Consider the following 21983-nt stretch of genomic DNA (forward strand, 5'->3'; position numbering starts at 1 on the left):
ACGTTCTGGCTATTTGCACGCGTCTCTCAAACCAGCAATGTCAAATTTTCCTGGTAACAGGAATGCGAAGCTATTGCCGGCAAAGATTTACAAGAACTCCATGTACGAGCTGTACACTGAAAGATAAACTGTCACTCTGACAAATAACTGAACCCGGGTCCCTTTGCTGCAGTGACCCGCTAGACTCCGGATGGGATGCTCTTCTTGTGTTGAAGGAAGGATTTATCCCAGTTGCCTTAGCACGTGTTCAGGGAGCGCACAAACACTTGCAGCGTCGTGAGGGGGAGTCGGGTGCTTCTCCAGCGGCAAATCTCTGCAGCTGCGGCGGACGGGAGCGCGTGTCGTTGGAGAGATCTCCGACTGCGGCGGTGAATCACGCCGCCACGCAGGATAATCCAGGAGGCCGTGACGTCACCGCCAGGGGATTCCCGCGGAACGGCGGAAAGGATTAAGGGCGAAGCCGGGGATCGAACCGACGCGCCGTGACGTTGCCGTCAAAGCCAAGCCGTGCCGAAGACTGGGCGGGAAAACGATCGCGCTCCCTTCTTCTCCCCCCTTCCGTCCGCGGCGGGGACCTCCCATTGGCTCCTCCCCTCCTCCTCCGTCGCAGCTCCGACCAACGAGAAGCCGCCGCGGGGGCGTGGCGAACTCCCGACGCGAGATCACGAATCTTGAATTGCTCTTGTTAACCTTTGTCGTGCCTTTGAAATTTTGGGCGGTGTTTCGTCGACCCTTCGCGTGCATGACTCCTCGTATGTTGGACAGATTTAGTAGCTTTGCTTCTTGAAAAAGAGGGATGGCATAATTTCCATTGAATGTCGCGAGATTTCACTGAAATTCACGTACGGAGGGATTCCGGATCACTTAGTGCGTCGCGGAGTGCCTAATTAGCTGCCCAGGAGATTATCTGCCTCTTTTTGCGCCGAGCTTCGCAGCCGAGGTAAGTGGATCTTATTATTCGAGTCATTATCCGGCGAGCGTGTTTAAGGTTTGATTTTTCTCGTTTTCTGTCTTATCGCCCCCATCAAGCGGAATTTTGCCGTTTCCTTCGTTTGGCACGTTCCGCCGTGCCGTTCAGCCCCCCTCGTCGGGCGGTGGTCACGTCTTCCGGAGAGGGAGAGAGGAGAAGAGGAAGAAGACTCACATCTTGATTGCCGGTCACGGACTGACCCCTCCGGAATTTAACTTCATGGAAATTGTCTTGTTCCGCAAACAACACTTGTCTTCGGGGGTACCCCCCGCATCCCGCCACAATAATTTCTCTCACGGACACTTGGACGGAGACAGGAACGAGTTTCGTTCTGTTTCTTCGCTTGAAAACAAGTCGTCCGTCATTATGTACGTGTTTGCAGAACTATCGAGGTTTAATTGTTATTATTATTCATTATTATTAATCAGGCATGTAGTAGTATAGTCTGTACACATCCACATCAAATCTATTTGATTCACCAAGAACGCACTGACTAAGAATCATGTTTATAATTTGGTGTTTTTTTATATGTCGTTTGTAATGGTAACGCCAAAGTTCATCATATGATGCATGTCAGTATTCCTATAAATAAATTCAATTCTTAATAGAGTTACTAATAAATGCCTCCGTTGAGAAATAAAGCATAAAAATCTAATAAACAAAAGTGTTAATTGAATTTTAATATCAAGGGGCAGTTTAATTAGAATATTAGCTTTGGGAGCTGTACTTCGATGATACACGTAAACATTTGGTCTGAGCTACAGACATTGTGCATTTTTTTGTTTTGTTTGTTTCAACTGGTGCATTTACTTTTCTTTGAGCATGCGAGATTACAACTGTGTTCCTGTATCGATTTAAAACAGTACCAGGAGCGAAATTTGGAAAATTGAGTTTCCTTATTATTTGTGTGAAACACGAGACATAAGAAAAATTTCCAGAAAGATGACAAACTTGAAACAAATTTGTATAAAAATTTCGCAACTCGATCAGATATAATACCTTGTTCCTCCATATTAAAACCCGATATCGGTTTGTAACAATTATTGCACACGATTGCTTTTTCAGATTTATGGAATTTTCACCTTCGTTATGTTTCGTGGAAACATGTCACAATTTCATGTATTTCTCAAGCTAGGAAGTACACCCGAGAGTTGCTCTAAATTTCCTAAGAAGTTATATTTGCTTATTTTTATAAGCGTGAAATTTGTTGCATCTGTTATCTGTTGCACGCTTTTCCAAGTGGGTATCTAACACGATGATAGTTTGTTTGTCTCTTTTGTTACAACGCTGGGAAATAGACGTAAAGATAAAGATAATTGACTATTCCAGAGATTTCATATTAAATATTGTTGCACTGCAATAATGTTAACTAGAGAAATGACTTAAGGCCGTCAATTTCCGTACCGTAAAAAAATTAGTATGACTGTTTTTAAAGTTCTATCTATCATTACATAGTTAATTAACAGAATTTTGATGATTCCGTTTTTAAAAAATACATACACTAGAATCAACAATTTGTAATGATTATCTATCTTTGTGCATGATAAGGGATTCAAATTAAAATAATTTTCTTAAATTCTTAAAGTATCTAATTTAAATATTGTTAATTTAATTTTACTGCATTAGCAGGATTAAACATCTTGTATAATAGCTTGTAATATATTGAGAAATGCATACTCATTTCTTCTATCCCCCAGGTTTTCCCCTTTCGATGGCGGTTACAGATAAATTTCTATCTACAGGCTTGTCTGCAGTGCATGTTTTCTTTGCGCACAGGTTTAAAACAATACAACCAAAGCATGTTTCGTGCTGGCAAATAACGCAAAGCAACGAGGTATCCTTACAATTTTTGTAACCCGTCACTAACGCAAGTTACATTACTCCTCATATCTATTTGCTACCAAAACCTCTCTCATTCATATTTGTTCACAGTTTCGCACAATTTTGATGTGCTTGAAATAGCCATTTCTTGTTTTCGCTGGATCAGGTGGAATAAAAACTGTAAAAAGCACCATTTTCTCAGTATTGTCTCCACTGGTGCGAACCTTTTTCTGTTTGTTCCACCATCATGTCTATCACTTCAATGCGTTGCTGGAGTAAAAGAATTATGCATTTTGTTTTGTCAGTGTACATAGCTTTGGGTTCTGTGTGTATCGTCTCAAGACTTAAACTTAGTAACTTTTCCTCTTCCTCAATAATGTGGAACTCAGCTGAAAGTCAGCGTTCCAATTGTAAATCATTCTTGCTGAAAATTTAATGAAAGGCTGAGATTTTTTTATTTAAAAAAATACATATGTCCTCTCTCTTTGCAGAGCGGGAACGCAACTATTTTTCCTCGATTATAAATGAATTAATTGAAGAAACTAAAGCAGAGCAGAAAGGACTGTACATAAATAGTGTGTGATCAATTCATATAAATTGAGCACGAACGCTTAACACAATAAAATCAGTAATTAGGAGATTTATTTAATTGGCAAGGAAATGTAAAAATAATATAGAAAGATCCTTCTCGTAAGTGTGATTCGAACTCAAGACTTGTAAGTTTACTTTTCCTTTCGAATATAGAGCGGATTAAGCATCTTATAATTTAATGTATTAATTAATACATAGTTTCACATTGTCGGTTACATATTACAAGCTCCGCATGCCTTTAAAACACTAAAATCAGTGTTTTATTTCTTTACAATTCAAAATCAAATCAATTTTGCATTTCTTTTCGATTTTCATTTACCTTATCCAGGCGACGATGAGGATGAATAGTGGACGAATTGACGAACCATATAAAGCAACAGACCCGATGAAATGTCAAAGCCTTACTCAGAATACTTCACAGATAAACAATAAGAATTGTTTCGTTTCAAAATCGTCCTTCCCGTAAAACTCTTTATTACCCGCTAATCGATTTTTTTCTGAAATAAAATTGTTGAATTGTATTGCTTATAACAGGTATGCACGTACAATGAATAATATTGATACGTGGATCACGTTACCTAATTCTTCTTTTATCCTCGTTCAATTGCGGTTATCGGGTGGAATATTGTTTATCAGTGTGTTATTAATTTAACCGTGGTCTGAATGTTATTGAAATTTGTTATCAACGCATACTTTACGACATGTATTCAGTATGCTTATTGTATCTCAACCATAACTTGCAGCAGCAATGTAAAGATATCAGACAATACACTAAACTTATTCATCAATGATGTTAATCATAGACGTGTGCTCTTCACTTGTAAGTCTTTCTAAACGTGATATGAAATTCTATCAAGACTACACATTCAGATCTAAGATTTCTTTTTAGAATCACAAATGGTCAAATTCACAAATAAACTCTTGCACCTTATTTTATTATTTTTCATTGTTGATATCCTGAATTTAAAAAATGGATTTACTCTGTATTCAGCAAGGAAGAAGTTTATGTCAATATAACAGTTTGAATATTAAGAGTAAAACGAGAAATTTAATTTTTAAAAATTGATCGGAAATGTTGACAAGCGTTTTTGTAAAGCACAATAAAGGTAAGGTATTTAAAATAATAAAACCTCTGAGAAGACTATAATTGAAAGGTAACAAGGAAATTGAATGCATGACGTTCCTATTTCCACAAACTTTCTTGCTTTTTCTTTATCTCATGAAGCAAAACATAATTTATTAATTAATCTTTGAACTTCGAAATTAGTTTGAGGTTCATGTTCTCTTCGTAATCACTAACGTACGCAGGATTTTTTTTCGGAGGGAGTTGTACTTGTAAAGGTATGTATTACATGGTTGCGTTCCATGGGGGAAGGCGGGATACACTTAAAATATTTCGAAATTCCATTTTTTTAAAAGCTGTTCAGTGATAAAAATGGTAATCGGGCTCATTTTAAGGGGGGTTGCAATTACCACTTTGGTTTTTACCGAGTTCTTCTTTTCCCAAAATTTCGGGAGGGGCTGTAGCCCCATCAGCCCACACAACGACAGTGTTCGTAATACAAGCAACGCGGCTTGAGATCTGAGGGCCTCCGTGGCGGAGTGGTCAGCAAAACGTGCTACGAAGCCAGAAGTTGCAAGTTCGAACCCTGCATCAGTTTATCATACATCCTCATCGTCGCAATTAAACAAACAGATAATAGAGTGACGTAAAATAACTGAATAGAAAGAAAGAATAGAAAACCATCGGTCCTAACGTGTTTCAGTACGAACAGATTCCGTAATATGCAATTTACAAGAAATAACAGGAAAAATTAATCAAACAAAATCAGATTTCAGGACAGAAGTTTTGTATTCTCGTAAGTAACAAAAATGCAACTTCCGACATAATGTACGGTAGAATTTTACATGATAGAAGGTGCGTCTCGGATAAAGTTTCAGTGGTTCAGCTCTCACCTGGCGGTCCAGTCCAGATTTAGATGTGTACGAACGATAAACTCAAAATAAGCTTTGAAATGATGGCAGAACTGGAACAGGTTCAAATTTCCATTCAACATGATCACCTCCTGCAGTGAAGACATGGAATGTCGAACAGTAACAAGTACGAGTTTGTGGGTACAATATTGCCAGACTTTCTATCTTGATGCACTAGTTATTAGAATTGGGAAAGTTATTTATAAATATATTACGTTACAAATCACTCTACTTTTGTCAGAAGTAACTTTAATTTAAAATAAACTCATTGTGTAACATACAATGTAGACAGATAAGAAATTTCACCCGAAATCGTACACTGCTTATATTACTGTGAATCTACGCTACAACCCAGCTTGCTTGCTGCTAGTGGTTTCGGAGAAACATAATCCATTATTCTCGTTTTCTTCTCGGGAATAAATTGGATAATTCTGAATTTAGCAAAATAGTGATAATAAAATAACGCAAGGTAACTTGCGCTACTTTTGTATATTAATGTATTACCAGTATAATTACTGATATGGTTTCGGTAACATAATATTAACGCAATTACAGAAGGAACTAACGCCTTACTTATGTTAATCCTAACCTGTTCGGTTGGCCTGCTGGGGTCGTGGTTTGGAATCCAAGACGTGGATCTTACTTTTTGTGATAGATTTTGGGAAAATAAAAGAGAAGAAAAAAGTCTAAAACTCTATACAGAAAGCATATTTTGACGTTTGTGGATCCAGTGCGATTTCTGTTTTCTTGGATAAGCGATTATTAAGTAGTATCCTGTATGGAAAATGAAAATGTTGAACACATTTGTTATACAGCACAAGAATCTTTCGGTACAAATGGAGCACAAATAGAAAAAAAAACATAAGAGTGTTAAAACCTGAGCACGTTCATCATTGCCACTAACAGATATTGATTTTCTTAAGAGTAATTGGGAATGGACCTACAGTTGCAAGTGGGATCAGAGAAGCACTATAATCAATGTGAATTAATTTTGGAACTACGATGAACAAAATATATGATTATCTATAAATAATCATGAATATACCAGCTTAGTATGTCAGGTGAAGTCTCATAATGAAGTAAATTTGATTTAAATATTTGCAAATTTGAAGAGGCCTGTCTCCATCTCGGTACAATCTCTAATCACAGCTAATCGAAACGAGATTAATTGTCTACTCCAATAAATCCTATTTCCATTATATTTTGGAATTTTTGCGACACATTTCTCCCTCGTTAGTCGCAACGAAGAGGATGAACGAAATTCGAACCGATAAAATTGAAGACGTGACGAACACAACGATGTTATCCAGACTTCGAACAGATGACGTCATGGATAAATCCTGTATGGTCCTAGGAAGGAAGGGCTTTCCATCGTTGAGTCATAAATTACTTGTACATTGTTGTTCCATTTCTGATTATTCGATTTTTGAAATTATATTTTCGCAAATTGATGGATGGCCGTGGAAATATGTGAATCTTTTGTTTACGGATTTTTAAAATCCTTTCTATTGTTCGATTGCTTATTGGAGATATTTCGAAGAAGAGGATGGATAATATTCGTAACTTCATTTTTCTAAAAAAATTTAAACAATAGTTTATTTAATCATTATCTGTATTACAAGAAAAATATACGTAGAAATGTGATAAAGAATTTCAGATGAATTCAAAACTACTGCATTAGCCAGCTTCAGTGGCTGCCTAAAACACCAGATTTTCTGTATTCGAATCCTAGGTAAGCATGGACCTTCAGTGTGCTTGTGTCATCATCTGCTTCACCCACCATCAGATTCGCGATTAGTCTAGCAAGGTATAATACGACATCAAATAAACGAATACATTGGTGCTTTTACTTTATTATTCTGACCTGGGCCTTCAAGTTTGTTGTTTTACATAAACTGACATTTTCACGTCATATCATGCCATTCCAAAAATAAATGATGGTACAAATGAATTATTTTTTTTGTATTACAGCATCAAAAGTGTATTTCTACTGTAGCATTTTCAATTGCCTTGTAAATAACCACCTTTTTCAAAAGACCATACGTTATGAAACCCAATTCAAAAATAGTTGGATATAGACTAGTGTTATTTTTTAACGTTCAAATATGTTATACCTTCATATAACTTTGGTGAAAAATAAAGATTAATGTGAAAATTACAATGAAATTACAACGAGGAAAGAAATTCAATTTTAACTTGCCATTTGCCATTAGGTAGCAATGATTTGAAGTAATAGTTTTTTTTTAATCTATCTCCGGAATTAACAATTAGTAAACTTATGAAAGTTTTGTGGAATTGGTTTTGAAGCCACATTCAAAGAATAGGCCTATTGATTATAGTATTTTATATTGTAGTCTATATAATGATCTACTACTTTTACGCTTACATTTTAAAAATATATTTATAGTATATGTAATAAATTTCGGATACAGTTTTTTTTTTTTTCTGATACTGTGGCGATAGGTTTGCGCTAAGTCTGATCTCTTTTCGAGCCCAAAAGCCTTTCTTGCATCAATTATTTCATTTTACATTCGTTATTGTAATAAATTCAAACATAGGAACGGAAGTCTCGTGTGAGACAAGATTGTCGGACAGTGGATCTCGTTCGATTTGATCTGGCTTTTAGAAAGGCCTAACTCGTTAGAGATCTCCTCGGATGTTGATCTATCTATATATTTTCACTTTCAAACTTTCTCATCTCTTCACACTTCCCTGGGGTTTCGTGTGTCAGTCAGACTTGGGCAGAAAGGGGCGGAAATTCCACAGGGTTCGTGAAATCTGTTTCGGCAGATTCTTCTCGCGGGCTGCCTCGCAAAGGCCCGAGATGCGGTGGAAACTCCGCCCAGCCGAGCGGCAGAACACCTGCGCTGCGAGCGACAGCGGGCGGTCAACTCTTGCGGGGTCATTCCACGCAGCACAAGGTTATTGAAAACAACAAACACGCTTGCAAACAATTTAGAATTCGCCAAAACAAGAGTGGGATAACTGTCAATGATCCAGATGACAGAGAAAATAAATGGTGACCTGACTCACCCGGACCTCGTTATTAAAACAATGGGGGGTATTGTTCTCACAATAATGTATTGCAACACGGATACGTTTCGTTCTATGTTATTTACTCTGTTTCTCCTAACGTCTCATTTTTTTCTGTAGCAGAGTTGCCTCTGAGAATTCTTCTGTCCCTGCAATGGAGATGAGTACATTGGACTGAGAAATGCAATATCAATCTGATTATTCTATTGAAATCCGGGTAAAACCAAATAAAATTTAAAAAACATGAATTTATGTTGTTCTTTGAGGTTTTGCAACATTGGCGGCGACAGACCTCTTGGTGTCGGTGGGCTGAAAATAATCAGCCGAAAATTCGAAGTTCATTTACACGCAATATATGCCGTTATTCAGAAGTTTGTTTAAAATAATGAAAAGGCAGTTTCTGATAACCAAATATTTGTATAATCAAATGATGTTCTACAGAACCAAATTCCTTTTTAGTTATCGTACACCTTTGGTTAGTAGTATCAAGTAATTGGGCCAGAATTACCAAATTTAGTAGAAGATTCCAAAATTTTTGTATACGATTATCTGAAACCTTAATCAAACATATTTTGTTAATTCCAACATATCCGTTTTTTTCTGTGTGCTTGTTTTTAGATTTTAAATTTGAACTGTAGATAAGTATAACATAGTACAACACATTTACATTTACAACTGCTCTTCGCAATTTTTCTTGCTATAACTAAGATGTAATGAATTTATATTGGTGGCCAGAGGTACCGACCTCGTAAGATTAACAAATGTGAATCTACTATATTACCGATAAAGTACCGACATAAAATTTAAATTCCGAAAGTCGATATTCCACCGATCCGATACAAAATTAAAATTGTTATAACCCGAGTGGTTCATAGGGGAAAGTGGGGGAATCGTGCGCGGCGGGGAATCGTGCGCACCACGTTTCCGAAGGTACGAGCCAGAGAATGAGCTTTCGATTCATGCTATAACCTAGCGGGCGTCTCAGAAAATACTACTACATTGGCCTTTTCGCGCCAGTTGTATTGTGTTGTGTGTAGCGAGTGGATGTTTGTTTTTGTGTCCATTGTTGTTATTTTGCTGTTGACGAAAATAAGGAGGTATGTCTTAAATTTTTACTCTAGTGTTTTGAATTATGCTTGTTTCGATAGTGCATGATCATGTCTATACACGTGTCTACTTGTTACGAGATTAACTTTTTTATATTTTTTTCTAGAAAGTAAATTTTTTGTAAGGTTGGTGTGGGGCAATGGTGCGCTTCGGAGAAAGGGTGCGCACGATTCCCCCGTATATGTAATTGAATGCGCACAATTTCCCCAAACGACATTAAAGGTGAAACAAGTAGTAATACCCAGGTTTTAATTTTGTTCACAGATGCCACGAAATTACAACAGAAAAACTGAGAAGAACTCCTACTCTCAGGGTAATCTGAAAAACGCTCTGGACGCTATCAAAAATGAAGGAAGAAAAATAAGGGAAGTTGGCAGATGGTTCAACATACCTGAGTCTACTTTACGGAAAAAGCTTGTAGAAAATCGTGATCTGCCTACTCCAACCCGGCTTGGAAGAAAATCAACGTTTTCTGTTGAAGTGGAAAGTGAATTGAAGGACTATGTTCTGACACTGGCAAAGTTTTTCTACGGGTTAACTCCGAAAGAATTAAGACGCATAGCATTTAGATATGCAGAAGATCACGAAATTGTACATTCTTTCAATATGGAACAGGCTCTAGCAGGTAAAGACTGGCTGTACGGATTTTTAAAACGAAATCCCGATGTAACTCTACGACAACCCGAAGGAACAAGCTTAAATAGAATTACTGCATTCAATGAAGAAGAAACGAAGCTATTTTTTTCAAATCTTCAGAAAGTTATGGATGAATATAAATTTGAGCCAAGGCAAATCTACAACATGGATGAGACAGGCATCAAGGTCGTCCCAAAGAAGTGCCCGAAGATTTACGCTGCGAAAGGTATGAAGAGGATTGGTGCTGCTACTTCAGCAGAAAAAGGGCGCACAATAACTGGTGTTTTTGCTGTCAACGTTGCCGGATCTTATATTCTTCCCATGCTGATTTATCCGCGGAAACGTATGACACCTCAATTACAAAGAAATGGTCCTATCGGGTGTTCTTACAAGTGTTCGAAAAATGGTTGGACAAACGCAGAATTGTTCACTGAGTGGCTAGTTCACTTCCAGAAATCTGCAAAACCCACAGCAAGTGACCCAGTGCTGCTTATTTTAGATAACCATGCAAGCCATATTTCAATTGAGAGTTACGAATTCTGCAGGAATAACCACATTCATATGGTATCTCTGCCACCGCACACATCACACCGGTTGCAGCCGCTCGACGTAACATTTTTCAGTCCATTGAAAAATGCATTGTACAGGGAATATGATCTTTATTTAACTACAACTGGCCACGAGAGGGTGACAGAATATGATTTGGCTGAACTCCTAAATCAAGCTTTCATAAAAGTTGCAACAATGGAGAAAGCTGTTTCAGGTTTCCGCTCTACAGGAATATTTCCCTTTAATCCCGACAAGTTTCAGGATCATGATGTTGCTCCTGTTCAGGACGTTACACTTGTTATCGCTGAAGATTCTTCCTCTCCTAAAGGTTCGAACAAATCATGTGGCATTCCGAACAGTGCAGATAAAGACTTAGTGGAAGAAAACAAAGATTCTTCCTCTCCTAAAAGTTCGAACAAATCATGTGGCATTCCGAACAGTGCAGATGAAGACTTAGTGGAAGAAATCATCCATCCAAATCCTGATAATAATGTGCCTTCAACATCTGCTGCAGGGACAAACTCTTTCCTTTCCTTTGTCCCAATGAGATTACGTCAAGGAAAAGGGAATAATACAAAAACTGTAAAGAATTCTCGGCGAGCAAAACAACATTCAGAAATTTTGACCAGTACGCCCATTAAACGCAAGTTAGAAGAGGGCCAAAAGAAGAAACAAGAAGGAAGTAAGAAGAAGTTGGACAAAATAACGCGACACAATAAACGTCCGTGTGGAATGAAAAGCATCAAGAAGAAGCTGATAAGGAAAAGGCAACTTTCAGAGTCGTCTGAGTCAGACACCGAGGATCAAGAAATTGTTTTTGATGACGATGAATTGGATGACGTAGACTTAGAACGGGGACAAGGCAGTGCTTTGATTGTACAAGACACTAATGAACGTTGTGGAATTTGTGGTGATTTTGGGAAAGACGATGAATTATGGTATCGATGTGTTTCTTGCTGTGAATGGAGCCATGCAGAGTGTACTGGTGTCGATACAGCCAACAATTACGTGTGTGATTTTTGTAAACGAAAATAACATCATCTTCCCCATTAATTTTCTTTCAATTTTAAATATTGAAACAGCAATTCAATTGCCTTCTACAATTGTAAGGCAACCACTTTTAACACATTCAATTTATATGTTGTTAATCTGATATATAACTACATACATTTTTATTTGCTGAAGTATTTATTAATGCGCACCATTGCCTACCCTTGCGTATCATTACCCCATAGGTTGGGGAATTGTGCGCAAGTGCAGGTTTGCATTACATGATGCATTACTCACGTACACACTGTTTTCTTTCAATTATAATTATTTCATTCAAAAGGAGAAAGAAGGAAAAAGTATTAAGCTAAATTTCATATTTTCTCAAGCAAAACCTTTCCAAATATAATGAAAATTGCTTAGGTGCGCACAATTCCCCCACTTTCCTATACACCTCCTTCGTTAATATGTACCCAGGGGACTGGAATGCGTATTTATAGTAGTTTCTACGTTTATCAATCAAACACTGATGTTGATTTTCACAAAGTGTTTCTTTTTGCCCATTTCCATTGCCTACCCTAAAGTTTCATTTCATTTCATGCCATTTAAAACTGTTTTTTTTTTTTTAAAATCAACACTAAAAAATGATTAATTGATGAAATCATTGATTAATAGGAAAATGGTAGTACAGCTAATGTGTTTAATTTGCTTTGTAGATGTAGAAAATGTCCGAATCGTTTGAGAGAGCGAAGGTGTGAAAATTGTCGACGAAATATTTGAACAGCTTTTGTTGCATAATCTTTCTTTCATCTGCAGACATTTAGCTTTTTTTTTTCCTTTGAGAGCAATTCAGCAAAAGATACAAAAAAATATCTTATGTGAAGGCATAAGTCTGCCAATCAAACATGTAATTTGATATAAAATATCAACTGATACCAGAAAATTTCCCAGTTGACCCTTCTTGTTCATGTCAATAACGGAACAATCTGATGTCTGTTGATTGCTAGAAAACTGCTGCAGATACAACGATGGAATTTCGTGAGCTGACAAAATATCCAGTGCTGCCCGTCTCTTTGTCAATAGAAATCAATCAAACATTGACAACACTCGTCATTACAACGACCTAACAGACCTCTTTTATAGATCGATGCAACAACAGCTGTTCAAATACGTCAGTAAAGATAGATTAACATAATTTTGAATAGATAGTAATATCCTATCAACGAACAACTTCCATGTTATTTTATAAAAGCGCGTATGGTATGACACTGTAATGCAATGTAATGCCATGAATATAATTCAATAACATTAAATATGAGCTTCACATTTATATTGGCGAGAAATGTTCAAAAATATCATATTTTTCCAAGAATATACGAAGTGCGTTAGCGTTGTGCTTTAAGATTTCTTTACGCATGCCAAATATCTGGACACCCGGTGTATTTAATCCTTTCAATGATAACTTCAAATCTTCATATCTACTTTTTTGAAATGAGGATTAGGGGCGGAGAAGTGCAATGTGGTGGGAGCTTCCCGAAACATTAAAGGCATATTGCTATCGAGGTATTTTCAGTACAGGGTGTTTAAAAAAGTTAACACACACCACACATAGCTATAGGTTATAGAGAGGATTTGTACTAAGGATGACCACAAAACCCAGATAACGGTTATCTGGATTTCAAATTATTTATTCTATACCTATCCGTTTCGGATGCAATGGATAATTCGGATATCATAATATCCGGATAATACCGATTTGATTATGGATTTGTAAGAAATCCGTGCAGTCTAATACTCCCACGACGAATAAAGAATATGTGGGTAGCCTGTGAAACGGATAAACAATATAACTGTCCACATATTCGGATATCCGGACATTTCTGATAATCCGGATATTGGATATCCAGATAATTCTGATATCCAGATTTGGCGTATATTACCGTTAATATTTTTTGAACCATCCTGTAACAAGACTGTGTGGCTTGAATCCAAAGATACTCACAAGAAATGACTCCTAAGAGCGAGGATTGGTCCCTGACCTCTCCGAGGAATCGATGATCTCCAGCGATGATTCGGCCGCACAGAAATTCCCGTTTCGTCACAGAAGAGGTGAAGTCTGTGTTGCAACAGCCTGAACGGCATTAATTGCGAGTGAATTCATCGCGGAGGCATTTACGGCTCGCAGAACGGTTACTCATTAGCGGGAATTTAACAGAGATTTCGGCTCGGCTTCTGTGCAAGAATTTTTCCACCACACGAGTGGGCGGCGAAAACCCCTTTATTTATCCCCGAATCAAATCTAGTAGATGCAGGAAAATTAGACGCCAGATTAGAATGCCACAAATTTTAGAAACGTGAAATTCTTTTCTGAATTCTAACCGTTCTCCTTATATTGAATTTCATATATTTCCTTGTAGTCCTGGCAGTAAAGACGCATAAAATCAGAAAAATGCAAACAAATCCTTGGAACTCAAAGCCCACAGGTACAAACTAATTCATCGTCGGCGGGAAAAAATATTAATTCATATTTCAGAGATTCAAATAGCGGATTCATATTTCATCCGTTATCCATCATCTGGATTTCATTTTTTTTAATAATTTGTAATATTGTGATAAATTCATCTTGAGGGCTTCTACCCATCACTTTTTCGCCTTTAGATGGTGGCTGCTGATAAGGGATGAAATAAAATTCTGGCAACGGTCCTGACAGGCTCCGGCCAGTACCCCTGGTGTCGTAGCACCCTGTGCTAACGGTCAGCAAAAAAAGGGAGAAAGAGATGAGAATGAGATCTGATGCTTCGAGAATAGGGAAGAGTATGTAAATAGAGACGATTTCGCCTAAATCACATTGTTTTAATGTGACATATTCAAAACCTATCTTATGATTATTTGTATATACAGTAGGTTATGTGTGTTCAGTGTGAAAAATATGATGTTAGCAAGTAGTATAAATTTGTGACTCCCACTGCAACTCTGATTTCTTGACCAAACGACCACAAAAAGTTGAAAAACTCACTTTCTCTCCCCGTTCCGCGCCTCATTTAGTACGCTGACGATGTTTCACGGGCGCAGAAAAGCAGTGATGAGTGAAAGATGAGCTCTCATCCTCTCATCTTCTCATCTTCTCATCTTCTCATCTTCTCATCTTCTCATCTTCCAAAATGTTTGTAGATCGTGACCTTTGTAAACCTCTCTCTCGAGAACGATGTGCCACACACACACACACACACACACATACACTCATTTTCTCTCCACGTTCCGTGCCTTATTTATTACGCTGGCGATGTTTCAGGGCGCAGAAAAGCAGTGATGAGTGAAAGATGAACTCTCATCTTCTCATCTTCTTATTCTCTTATTTTTGAAGGACCAAATGTTTGTAGATCGTGACCTTTGTAAACCTCTCTCTCGGGAACGATGTGGCACACACATACACACGTGCGCGCTCTCATCTTCTCATTTTCTTATTCTCTTATTCTCTTATTTTTGAAAGATGAGTGTATTTTATCGTAATTTTCCAAATCCGGGACCAAATGTTTATATATTGCGACCTACGTAAACCTCTCTCTCGGGGAGGGAACGATGTGCCACACACATACGTGCGCGCGCGTATGCCTCTTATTATTCCCGTATTGTAACACAAACAAACAAACAAAATAATAATTGTTGTTTTTTAGGATACCTGGCCCCTATAACCTCGCCAGGGTGCGTGGTGCCCAACCAAAAATGTAAAAGTTTTCTAATGGCTGCGGTTATAGATTACCGCACCTCTGTAGAGTTTCACGTGTTTTTTTTCCCCTCAAACTTCCATGAAACTCTACAGAGGACCTCCGTAATGCATGCAACGTGTACTAACGACTCTAGTGTTATTTGATGTTGTGATATTTTTGGATATAGAGTTTTATTGTGAGATATAGATAAAAATAATTATGTTTATTATAATATTTTCTTGATGAAGATGGAGAATATGTGTGTGTTACAAATAAAGTTGCATGCTTTTTTTTTTTCTAGTGTGTGTGTATGTGTTTTTGATGTTTCGACAGCATCTGAAACGATAAAAAAAAAGAAATTTTATTGTTAATTTTCACGTGTAAAAACAACAACAAATTTTTTTGTGCAAATTTTCTGATTGTCTCGTGCTATAGTGCAAAAAAAAGATATTGTAAGTGATAACTAATGAAATTGACATTTGTAACTGATCTGAACTAGTGAAATTCGTATTGTGCCATTGTAACTGATTGTGCTAGTACAAAAAATTTCTTATTGTGCAAGAAAAGATGTTAAAAAACTTGTTAAAACTGCTCTGTGACCCTCTCGTTCTTCACGTCGTAGGCGAAGGACTTCTCTGCAATCAGGATGACACTGCATAGGGTATCCTCGGGCAAGGCATCGTGGAACTCACAGACGACCTTGATGTTGGTTCGATCGTTGACCACAACCTTCTTTCTCTTAGATGTGTTGATGACGGTCATGGGTCTCCGTGCTTTGAATTCGCTGGGCGTGTAGTACATGTCCACGCTTCCCTCGGTCACGCGTTTGTAAGCCGTGTAAGCTTCGTAAAGTTTGAGGTAATCGTCTTTGGTCACGTCGAGGTTGTAATTCTCGCGCGGGAACACTTCGTTGCGTCCATTCTTCAGATAAACGTTCTTGATCTTGCAGTCGTCGAACTTGCTGGAATCTTTTTCCTGATTCTTGTCCCTCCCGGTCTGAAAAAGCACTACGACGAAATCTGGCATGTCGAACTGTATGTTGTTGAACTGCGTCGTCACGTCGAATTCCATGTGACTTCCCGACGCCATCTTCTGCACGCACTGGTAACCGTGAAAGTGAATCGGCACCTGCGGATTTTTCAAGATCTCCGCTTTGTACTTGAGGGCGTAGTTCGTTTCGTATTCCACCACCGGCATTCTCAATTCCATGCTCCGGATGACGCATTTCGCCGCTTCGGGTAAAGTGTTGGCTATCGGCGTGGTGCCGTCCGGACCCAAAGTAGCGTATCGCATCAGTGCGTCGTTGTCGTTGGCCGCTTTTCGAAACGTGACCCTCAGTCCTCCCTTCCACATGATCTCCTTGTAGTCCGAGAAGAAACCCGGCAGCAGACGCATGGGAAAGAGCACCGTGTGACTTCTCGTCGATATTTTGGTCCCGGCTTCGAATCCCCCGGCCTGGTAGTATGCTGCGTCCGTTTTGGATAATTTCAACGTTCCCACTGCCGTCGACGTGATGCCTGGATAATCTATTCTGTCGATGACGGTGTTGTGTTTCCTCACCTCCACCTGCGAGAACAGGTGAGGCACGAAGTTGTCCACGAGTATTAAGTTTGCTGCTGCGGGAAACGCGTCTCCGCTTTCCTTCTTCACCACGTCGAATTGAAGGTAGAGGTCCGCTCTGTGAGGATGAATGAACCCGTCGCCTACGTCCACGTCGTATTCGATCTCCCTGTTCGCTTCGTTCAGATTGGCGAACGTGCGACGGTTGGGAGGGAAAGATTGCAATTCGTAACTTTCGATTTGCTCCATTTTACATGTATGGTTATTTATTATATGTTGATGTCCACGATGGCCGTCGTTGTTGCACCTGCGAAATCCACCACGTCTCCTTTCTCGTTCGTCACCACCAACTCTATGTCGTCTATGCGGTTGCGACATACTGGAAAATAGATCGGCGAAGAGGGCGTGTAGATGATCGGTTCCATGAACTCGGAACTTGGTTTGAAAGTGGCTATGATTCCCGTCTGCTTGTGACTTCCTAATAATCCGTCCGAGGATTTCGTGATCATTCCTTCCGCCACGTTACAGTGTACGTTCAAAGTCTCTATGGCCAAGAATTTAGGAATGTTGGTTGCTACGTGCTTGATGCCAGCTTCGAGTTTGGTGTCATTCTCGAAACCTAAAAGTTCTCCTATGGTGCCCAGGTCCACGGTCTCCGTCGCCGACAGGATTTCCACTCTGTGCGTGACCGAATTTTGAGAAAGATATGTTCCTTTGGGTAATTGAGCTTGCAAAGTGGAAAGATTGTATTGTCCTGGCGTGACGACGATGTGTTCGCTTCCGACGCTAATTTTGTTGTTGTGGTGGGTGACGTTAGGTATGAGGTACATGCTGTAGAATGCACGCAGAGCCACGGATTTAGGATAGACAATATCGTCGTGCAGCGTGAGTTTCAAGATTGAAGATTCGCTCGTGAGATGGAACACGCCCATCCTAGTGATGCTGTTTCAGGTTCCACAGTACTTTCTGGAAATCTTCGACCGTAGGGTTATTTATTTTAGAGAGAAACGCAAGCACGGAGAGGCAGAGATGACCGCAGTTCACGTCTCCGAAATCTTGAATGCGTTCGTCGTTGTAGTATATAGAGGTTTCGCTCGTTTTCAGATAATGAATTAAATTTGTAGGTGGAACACCTCCGAAAGAATCGAAAACGAATGCTTTATCATCATTTTTGTGGTAACATATCCAATGCGTGCCTGGATTTTCTTGACCGTCCAAGTTGACTACTCCGCATTCTCTTCTTTTCACGCTTGAAGGTAACGAGTCGGACATAAAAACTCCTCTGAAGTGTTTGATTTGTAACGGTTCGATCAGAGATTCAATGTCTCGGTTGGTGAGTGCTTCTGTTTCTTTTTTTTAAACTTCTTCATCACGCCCTTTCCTTTTTTCTTCTCCATGGCCAGGTTGTGACGTTTCTGTTCTTCCAATTCCGCTTTGTTCTTCTTCGAGTCGATGACGGTTTTCGCGATGGCGGCACTTCCGCCGGCCAAACTTCCAACGGCCCCCAATGCTGCTAGGATGGCCGGGATGCTGAATATGAAACCTCCGATCTTTTGCTGTTTCCGCGAACGCTGCAATCTTTTCAATTGAGGTGTGCTGAGCAGTAATTTCATTCCATGTCCTTTCGACAAGCAAGAACGTTTCTTCTCGCGTTGTTTCTTGGTGAGTAACCCATCGAGGGCACCTAGATTTTTAAGATTTGAGTATGGTATCTGGTACACGACACCCTTGGGCTTCATGTTGATGCTCTATGTGTTATTTTCACGGTATGTTATTTATATATATTCTGAGATTTTTTTCTTGTGTAGTTTTTTACGGTATGTTATTTATATATTTTCAAGGCCTCGCAGTCGCTACACAAATTCTATTACGTGCTTCGTTTTCTTGCCAAGAAGTTCCTTTGTTCCCTTGTACACGATTCGAGTTTTGTTCTCGATTAAAATAGATAGCTTCTCGTCGGATAACATGTTAGCGTATCGATCTGGTAAAAATAGACTGTATTGTGCGTTGAGCAACAGGCGTACCTTGGGACCATACTGGGTAGAAACGATTGAACCGGAAGTTATCGTGTAAGGTTTGTCGACTTCCAATTCCCGAATTTTTACATACTCGACTGACAAATTTAGCATTTGTTTTAATGCTTGGAGATCACTCATTTTTTCAGTTGTCATATCGAAGAAGAGAAAATTTTCAGTGTGTGTATGTTAGAGAAATTTAATTGTTTTTCACGATGTGAGTTATTTATATATACCGAAGATTATTTTTTTCACGATGTGTGTTATTTATATATCAAGTTTTTTTGACACGTATATATTATTATTTTTTTAACGGAGGAAGAAAGTTCGTGCTTCGGAAAACGCGAGGATGTGCGTAAGGATATCTTCCTTCTCCTGCATAGACTTGTACCAATCATCAGTATACCATCTTCTTCCCTGCATTGCCTCGTACAGTTCGTCCGACCTCTCGTTCAATTTTTCCCCTGCAGCCGAAAGCAGAATGTTGAGATCACCGCACCTCAGGCCGCTGATCTCCCGAAGAAGGTCCTTGAGAACCATTTCACAAGGGATGCGAAATTCCGGCATTGTTCTTGCTATGCTTACAAGTTTATTAACATCTCCGTTAACTACCTTTTTGAATATTTTAGATAGTAGCTCGGGTGGCAAATCAGTTATGCAAGCCATGTTGTTTTTTTTACTGTATGTTATTTATATACCCCACCCCAATTTTTGTTTCGTGTTCATGGCGATGGTGGTGCCTAGTGCGGCGACCCGTTCACCCAGCGATGCGTCTCTGCTCACGAACCTTTCGAAAGCTGCATGCTCTAACTTTCTGTCTGCTTCGTGACGTGCATTCAGATCCGTCTGCGTGGTGTTGTAGGCGATGTCGTGATCTTTGCATGCGGCGTCCAACGGATTCACACCCTTGTCTCCTCTCTCCAATCTTTTCTCGAGTTTGGTACCCGGTCCGCAGTACTGGTAGCCAGGTAAATGCATCTCGAAAGGTAACTTGTTGATGATGTCGTTCACGAGTCCCTTTCCTTCGGCCACGTTCCAGAATTTCGGAGGCAGCGTGTTGATGATTTTGATCAGGTAACCTATGCCCTTGTCGTCGTTAACGATGAAGTTGGAAAGTTTCGTGCTAATCATGTCCACGATACCAACCTTCTCGTTGTAGAAATTACGGTTGCCTGCATTCTCTTCGCCGGCTATCACCAACAATCGGTCCACGAGTTTCCTAACGTCGTCCACCCAAACGAATTCTTTGGGTAACGTGTTGTAGCGTTTGACCCCGCTGCCTGTTTTGACCTGGTTCCAAATCGGTTTGATGAGATTCCTGTACTTCTCGCCGCTGCTCGATTTCACCCTATTCTGCGAGGCGTCGTTGTTTTGGTACAAGGCATCCGTCATGATCAGAATTTCCTTGTAACTTTGGTAATCTTCGTCGGTGTAATCTTTCGGCTGCTTTTTCGCGACGAGTTCCCACAGTCCCACCGTACCCGGATACCTGTTCCAACTATCCTTGTCGCCTAAATTGACTTTAATGTCGTTGCCTTCGAAGGTCACCTTCGATTTCCCAATCTTCCACACCACACCGCCGCCTTCGCTGGTTTCCATGCTAGGATACAATCCGAACACTTCATCCTTGTCGAACTTCCCCGTGCTCAGGTAGTCTCGTGCCAAAGGCCCCAACTCGATTTTATCCGAAGACGACGAGGTGCTACCAATAGCTCGACGTCGTGCCGGTGCATCCTTCAGTTCGAATGGGGTCGAAGGAATGCTCGAAATGGGCGTGGGTACGGCGTAACTTTTAGCTGCGAGCGGTACGAGTTCATTAATCAAATTTTTATTTTGTTCCGTGACACTTTTAATTTCTTTACCTAGACCGCTGATGGCATCGATCACAGGTTGATCCTGACGTTTCTTCTCTTCGTAGAATCCGCGATTCTCGGATTTCCAACCTTTGAAGCGTTTCGCGAGGTAATCGCGAAGCTTGAGATTTTCGTCTTCAATTTTTCGTTTCGTCATGACGTTATTTATATACGTCGTTTCTCACAACGTTGCAACGTTTAGAAAGTCGTTGATTTTGTTTCTGTATTTTCCGTCGTTGGGTTTCCTCGTCATGTCGATCGTCACGAATCCGAAATCGTCAGCGTTCCAGCAAGAAGAGCAGCAGCCTTCCGAAAATTGATTGTAGTTCATGTCTCCGCCTACGTAGTCATCGTATGCGTGCTTGAGGTTGGTGTGATCTTGACGAAACAAACATATGAAATTAGCATTGTCGCGTACTAACTGTTTTGGAATTTTGGAAAACGTTTGAGCTAGGTAGAAGCAATCCATTCCTTTGTGACGACCTTGCGTGAAAAAGTTGCGAATTTCATTTTGATTTTCCAGGATGGCGTCGTCGAACACAACGACTGAATTTTCACGACAATCGTCAAGTGGTTTTATTTCCGAGGCGAACGTTGCAATGTCCAGACCATCGTACAGTTTCATCAGTTGGTGGTATTTGGATTGCTCCAAACTTTTCGAGAACACGTACAGGTGCCTGTTCTTCCAATCTAGCCAATTCGGTGCGAGGAGAAAATTGTCCACGAGCAGTGTCGTTTTCCCACACCCCGAAGGACCTACGATCAGACAGCGGATGCTGTCGGGAAGCAATTCGCCGTTCTTTTTCTTCGTTTGACTTTCCGAATTAGGTAAACGTTTCACAACATTCCACGTACTCATAGAATCACTTCGTTTGAATCGATCCAACTTGTTTCCGGAAGTCCCAGCCATTTCACCAAAAGTTTGTTGCCTCTCTTGCGCAAAACTTTTTCGATAAGGTACGTGTCGGGGTATTTAGTTTTAGAGAGTTCCTCCTCGTAGAAGCGCCCCAATAAAATTTCACCGCCACTGTCTTTTATTATATACGTGTGACGGTTCCCGGGTAGAACTCGAACCACGGTAAAAAGTTCAGTACTCCAGTTTCGTGTAAAACCCCTGTCGAACGTTCGCTTCAATTTACTAACCCTCACCTGTTCTCCAATTTTGTATTTAGCCTTTTTT

General features: G+C 39.7%; 1 protein-coding gene across 1 annotated transcript in view; it reads left to right on the top strand.

The window, feature by feature from the left end:
- The first annotated feature begins 584 nt into the window (after positions 1-584).
- The window catches only part of sim (bHLH transcription factor single-minded), a 201617-nt gene continuing 180218 nt past the window's right edge, over positions 585-21983 (top strand). Inside the window, exon 1 of the mRNA XM_083123718.1 lies at positions 585-940. The gene's annotated coding sequence lies outside the window, so the exon portion shown is untranslated. The remainder of the gene's footprint in view (positions 941-21983) is intronic.

The sequence above is a fragment of the Lepisma saccharinum genome, chromosome 6 (genome assembly GCF_977018435.1).
Source record: "Lepisma saccharinum chromosome 6, izLepSacc3.1, whole genome shotgun sequence".
Classification (NCBI taxonomy): Eukaryota; Metazoa; Arthropoda; class Insecta; order Zygentoma; family Lepismatidae; genus Lepisma; species Lepisma saccharinum.